This window comes from Triticum aestivum, chromosome 6B (assembly GCF_018294505.1).
Source record: "Triticum aestivum cultivar Chinese Spring chromosome 6B, IWGSC CS RefSeq v2.1, whole genome shotgun sequence".
Classification (NCBI taxonomy): domain Eukaryota; kingdom Viridiplantae; phylum Streptophyta; class Magnoliopsida; order Poales; family Poaceae; genus Triticum; species Triticum aestivum.
The window spans coordinates 703,541,828-703,549,225 of NC_057810.1; positions in this window are offsets into that span (position 1 = coordinate 703,541,828).

Sequence of the window (7,398 nt, forward strand, 5' to 3'; positions counted from 1 at the left end):
ACCACCGACGACCGAGGTCGTCGGGGGAGGAGAGCCGCTGGAGGCCGGCGGCGGAAGGTAGCGCTCATAGTGGCGGCAGTGAGATCGCTTTCCTTCTTTGCAAGAAAGAAACAATAAGTATGTATGCATTGGGACAAGTTTTTTCAGTGTGTATCTAACGCTAAAACCTACGTCCCAAATTACTTGTTTTAAATTTGTATACGGATGTATCTAATACTAAAACGTGTCTAGATACATCTATATGTAGACAAATCTTAGACAAATAATTTGGGACGGAGGGATCTAGACAAATCTAAGACAAATAATTTGGGACGAAGGTAGTATCTAATTTCCAGCAATCGTCAATATACTTGGGATGTGTCCATGCATATTATGCATAGCTCAACCATAGTTTCTTTCACCCATGGAATCAAAAGTACCCACAAAAATTATTTTCCTTTAGAATCTGAACATTGCAGTCTACCATAACTTTCATCGCATCAACCATTCGACAAAGATAATAATATGTCTGACCGCTCAATTAGGCAACATCCCAATGACTTTTTAATGCTTTCCTCACTATTGGCATAGAAGTGCAAAAATGATCGTGTGTTTACCTCGGCAAGTTCAAGAAGCCCTTCCGTGGCGAAATATCATCTATCAAATCATATGTCACTTATACAATCGAATCTCCAGACTTATCCTGAGATTTGATAGATGATTAGGAGAATGATTAGTTTTTTCTTAACTAGTCACGAGAAGAGTTTGGTGAAGGCGGGATGACCGTTGTTTCTTTATTGTTGCTAGTAGTTCTGACATCTTGTTCGTGGATGATGTTCCAGGTGTGGAAGCGCGCACCCTCCTCAATAGTTTGATCTTAGCTGGTCAACTTGAATGTTCCAAATTGGTGGTTGTCTGATTGAATGCAACTTGAATTGATGAAGCAAGGAGGCAATTTCATCGGTGTGGCTGCTGCTGTTTACGTGGAATGTAGTATTCTTTGTCATAATTTTGTGCATGTTTATTTTAGTCAATGTCCTAGAGAGGCTAATACAGTGGCTCATTTGATAGCTGGGCAGGTGGTGGATTTTTTATCGATATATTATCGGATGTTCCCCAAAGTAATATAAAACGCTATAATGGCATTCCCTAAAAAATGGCCCTAAGGCCAGAGCTTTGAATTTAAAATCAAATATAATTTATTCTAAAGCAAAAACCAAATCAACATCACCTAGACACACACATCTCATTGTGCTTGAAATAATAACCCCAAGTCACAAGAGCAACACATACATAAGCGGAAGACCAAAGCCCAAACCCCCATGAACTCACAATCAATCCCACTCCACTTGTTGTAAGTCACTGTCATCCCGGTGCATGGCTTGCACTAGTATTGTTTGAAACTCATATACGCCATCGCATAAACTAACATCACATATAAGTTGTGCAGTGATATAAACCTCACCAGTTGATGATGTCTATGTAGCATCAACGACTGCGGTTGCTCTAGCCTCATGACAATTTCAAAGTGACAGTGACACTACTCACTGCAATATCAATCTAGTAAAATAGTGGACATTAACCCACTGCAATTTTAAATACAAACATATTATTTATTTAGACTAAACTTTTTTATTTCTTCAGAACTGGAAATTATCGTTTTCAACATCTTTCCATTATAATTGTCAAGTATGTAATGACACAATTAAATATAAAGATAAAATGTTATTACTATATAATTTTAACATCGGTTGTAAACATTATAATTTCACTAAATTTGAAGTATATTATATTATAACAATGTGACGTAGTTGTTCCCTTTTTTAGGACATCACATCTTATTAATGTTTGTGATTTAGCCAAATCCTTCTAGATAAGAGAAAAGAAAAAAAATCATATTTTTTCATAAATTAATTATGTTGCTTTGATGAATTTGCGAATATATGTGGGCATTCATGTCTATTATAGTTTCCCTAAATATCAAAGCGGGGAACTACGAAGTTGGTCGAGGTTCTAGAATGCATGCTTGTCAATTCTATATCTGCAAGTAAAAAGAAGATAATTATGTATCTTTTCTGAAGCTATGATGCATGGTATAAAGCGTGACATGGTAACTTGCGCGTTGTTGGGATATACTGTAGCATGGGTATGGTCCCTCTTCATCGTCCATTGATGATGTTTCATTCGTTCATACATGAATAAAATATTTTTGGTACTTCTAAAATTGTATTATGTTGTTTCTTTTGTTAACTCTAAAAACCATACATTGAAAGAGTCTGGTACTTTGTATGAAACTATTTGTAATGTGAGAAGTTTTGCATTGTCAGCATGAAGAGCTAAACCGTTAAAATGTAAATCACAACTGTAATCTTGATTTTGCGACTACACCTGTTGAGGTGAGATCGGTGCACTGGACAAGGCTTGGGGGAAAACACTCAAAATGCTAATCCAAAATGTATGTTATAAGTTGTGAAAACACTAATTTAGGACGTGCACAAATATGAACCATGGCTTGGGAAAAAAAATAACATACTCAACACTCAATGTTAATGGGCCAAATTTATAATCAGATCAGGACCAACTAAAGCTAGAGGCAATAGCTCGCTATGCTTCCCTGCTTTGGTTGTATCTAATTTCCAGCAATCATCAATTTTACATGGCGTGTGTTCATGCATATTATCCATAGCTCAATCACAATTTCTTTCAACCATCTCAAGGAATCAAAATTACCCACAAAAAACTTTCTTTCCTTTACGAAGAATCTGAACATTGAAGTCTTCCATAAATTTCATTCCAGAAACCATTCAACAAAGACAAAGGACATGTTTTACCTCTCAATTTGGAAACGTCCCAATGAATTTTTAGACGCTTCCCACTCTACTGGTATAGTAGTACAAAAGTGCAAAAATGATTGTGGGTTTACCTTGGCAAGTTCAAGAAGCCCTTCCGTGGCATTTTGAAACAAAAACATCTATCAAATCATAGGTCACTTGTACAATCAAATATCCACACTTTCTAGCTTACCATATTTCTTAACTCATCTTGTAAGTGAGTGCTTTGGCATTATAACCAAATACAATTCATTCTTAAACAACAACTAAATCTACATCACTTAGACTCACATCTCATTGAGCTTGAAGTAGGAATACCAGGAAATAAGAGGACACATGGATAAGCAGAAGACCAAAGGCCAAAATCCCCACGAGCCCGTCACTTCAATTGGTTGACCCCAAACGCAAAGAAGAGCCATGACAACATCCAAAGAAAGAAGGCAAAAAGAGACCCACCAAGCTGGAGTCAGTGTGGTGAAGGCCAACCACCGAAAAAACAACAACACCTCTATAGAACCTCCTTTGGACATGGGAAAGCTACAAGAAACTGTGCTCCACACCCCACACCAAACGCCCACCACGGAATAACACATAAACTAGGGTTTAAGCTTCTGTCACTCTAGCAACCCATCATCTAATAACTACTCCACAATGCATTCCCTTAAGCCCAAAGATGGTGAAGTGTCATGTAGTCGATGTTCACATAACACCACTAAGGGAATCACAACATACACATCATCAAAATGTCGAATGAATACAAAATTCACATGATTACATATGACAAGACTTCTCCCATGTCCTCAAGAACAAAAGCAACTACTCAAAAATCATATTCATGCTCAAGATCAGAGGGATAATAAATATCATAATGGATCTGAACATTTAGTCTTCCACCAAATAAACCAACTAGCATCAACTACAAGATGTAGTCAACACTATTAGTCACCCAGAGGTACCAATCTGAGGTTTTGATAGAAAGATTGAACATAAGAGATGAGATAGGGTTTTCAGATGAGATGGTGTTGGTGAAAATGTTGATGAAGGTTGATCGTCCCAAGGTGAGAGGGTTTTTGGTGATAACGATGGCTTCAATTTCTCCCTCCCGGAGGGAAGTATGCCCGGCGGAATCGCTTCGCCGGAGAGCAAAAGTGCTCCTGCCAGGTTCCGCCTTGAGACGGCGACGCTCCATCCCGAAAGTCCCCCTTATTTTTCTAGGACAAATGGCCTTATGTACCAGAAGATGGGCACCAGAAGTGGGCCAGGGAGTGCACTACCCACCAGGGAGCGCCCGGGGAAGGGGGGGGGGTAGGCGCGTGATACGTCTCCAACGTATTTATAATTTTTTATTATTCCATGCTGTTATATTACCATTTTTGGATATTTGACAATCATTTTATAGCAACTTTATATCATTTTTGGGACTAACCTATTGACATAGTGCCCAGTGCCAGTTGCTATTTTTTGCTTGTTTTTTACTTTGCAGAATATCAGTACCAAACGGAGTCCAAACACAACGAAACTTTTCGAAGAATTTTTATGGACCAGAAGAAACAACATGGGCCAAAGAAGTACTAGAGGGGCGCCCCGAGGGGGGCACAACCCACCTAGGCGCGTCTAGGGGCCCCCGCGCGCCCTAGTGGGTTGTGCCCACCTCGGTGGCCTTCCGCACCGCCTCTTCGCCCTATAAATACCCAAATATTCTAGAAACCCTAGGGGAGTCGATGAAAAACAATTCCAGCCGCCACAAGTTCCAAAACCACGAGATCCAATCTAGACACCATCACAGAGGGGTTCATCATCCTCATTGGTGCCTCTCTGATGACGCGTGAGTAGTTCACCACAGACCTACGAGTCCGTAGGCACTAGCTAGATGGCTTCCTCTCTCTTTTTGATTCTCAATACGATGGTCCTTGGAGATCTATTTGATGTAACTCTTTCTGTGGTGTGTTTGTTGGGATCCGATGAACTTTGAGTTTATGATCAGATCTATATCCATGGAAGTTATTTGAGTTTCTTTGATCTCTTATATGCATGATTACTTATAGCCTCGTATTTCTTCTTCGAATCTTTGGTTTAGTTAGGCCGACTAGATTGATTTTTCTTGCCATGGGAAGAGGTGCTTTGTGATGGGTTCGATTGTGCAGTGTTCTTTCCCAGTGACAGAAGGGGTAGTAAGACACGCATGTATTGTTGCTATTAAGGATAACAAGATGGGGGCTATTCCTACATGAATAGATCTCGTTTACATCATGTCATCGTTCTTATTGCATTACTCCGTTTCTCCATGAACTTAATACACTAGATGCATGCTGGATAGCGGTCGATGTGTGGAGTAATAGTAGTAGATGTAGGCAGGAGTTGGTCTACTAATCTTGGGCGTGATGCCTATATAATGATCATTGCTCGGATATCGTGATAATTATTCGATGTTCTATCAATTTCCCAACAGTAATTTGTTTACCCACCGTATGCTATTTTCTCGAGAGAAGCACTAGTGAAATCTACGACCCCTGGGTCTATCTTTTATCATATTGTTTACCGATCTACTTTTTATTCGCTTTTGTTTTCAGATCTATTATTCCAAAAACCGCAAAATACCTTGCTACAGTTTTTATTTGCATCTTTTATTTCGTCTTTTATTCAGATCTATTTATCCAAACTCATACTATCTAATCTATCTTTTTACCCGGGAGGGATTGATACATCTCCAACGTATCTATAATTTTTGATTATTCGATGCTGTTTTATTATCAATCTTGGATGTTTTATAATCATTTTATATCATTTTTTGGTACTAATCTATTGACATAGTGCCAAGTCCAGTGGCTGTTTTCTGCATGTTTTTTACATCGCAAGAAATCAATATCAGAAGGAGTCCAAATGCCACGCCAATTTACGATGATTTTTTATGGGCCATAAGGAACACAACGGGCCCTGGTTGCACCTGGGGGGAGTCTCGAGGAGGGGACAACCCACCAGGGCGCGCTAGGAGGCCCAGGCGTGCCCTAGTAGGTTGTGCCCACCTCGGGTGCCCCCTGGACCGACTCTTTGCTCTATAAATACCCCAATATTCCAGAAACCCTAGGGGAGTCGACGAAATTTTCATCCAGCCGCTGTAGAGTCCAGAACCACGAGATCCAATCTAGACACCATCACAGAGGGGTTCACCATTTCCATTGGTGCCTCTCCGATGATGCGTGAGTAGTTCTTCGTAGACCTTTGGGTCCGTAGTTAGTAGCTAGATGGCTTCCTCTTTCTCTCTTGATTATCAATACAATGATCTCTTGGAGATCCATATGATGTAAGTCTTTTGGCGGTGTGTTTGTTGGGATCTGATGAACTTTGAGTTTATGATCAGTTATATCTTTTTATATCCATGAAAGTTATTGAGTTCTTTGACCTCTTTTATGCGTGATCTCTTATAGCCTCGTATTTCTTCTCCGATATTCGGGTTTTGTTTGGCCAATTTGATCTATTTATCTTGCAATGGGAAGAGGTGCCCGGTAGTGGGTTCAATCTTACGGTGCTTGATCCTAGTGACATAAAGGGAACCGACATGTATGTATCGTTGCTACTAAGGATAAAAAGACAAGATCCATATCTACCGCAATAGATAAACGGATCTTGTCTACATCATGTCATCGTTCTTATTGCATTGCTTCGTTTTTCCATGAACTTAATACACTAGATGCATGCTGGATAGTGGTCGATGTGTGGAGTAATAGTAGTAGATGCAGGCAATAGTTGGTCTACTAATCTTGGACGTGATGCCTATGTAATGATCATTGCCTGGATATCGTCATGATTATTTGAAGTTCTATCAATTGCCCAACAGTAATTTGTTCACCCACCGTTTGCTGTTTTTCTCGAGAGAAGCCACTAGTGAAACCTACGACCCCCGGGTCTTCTTTCTCATATATTTGCCTTGCGATCTACTTTTTCCTTACATTAATTTTCAGATCTATTAAACCAAAAATACAAAAATACCTTGCTGCAATTTATTTGTTCCGTGATCTATTTATCCTATCTACAAATTTATCTCATGTCCTTTGCCTATCTTGAGGCGCCATACCCCGAAAGGGATTGACAACCCCTTTAACACGTCGGTTTGCAAGGTGTTGTTCTTTGTGTGCAGGGGGTTCTGTTGCTTGGTTCTCCTACTGGTTCGATAACCTTGGTTTCATATCTGAGGGAAATACCTACCACCACTGTGCTGCATCACCCATTCCTCTTTGGGAAAATACCGACGTAGCTTCAAGCGACATCAAAAGGAATTTCTAGCGCTGTTGCCGGGGAGGATCTTCAACATAACCAGGTTCCTAATCACAAATGTCATCTCCTTGCAATTTACACTATTTGCCTCTCGTTTTCCTCCCCCCACTTCACAAAAATTTACCGTTTTATTCGCCTCTTTTTTTCCGTTCACCATTTTTTTGTCGGATCTGTTTTTGAGTGCAATTTTGTTGTGTGGTCATCATGACTCAAGAGAACACCATACTATGTGACTTCTCAAATACCAACAACAATGATTTTATTGGCACTCCATTTGCTCCTCCCGCCACTAGTGCAGATACTCGTGATATTAATA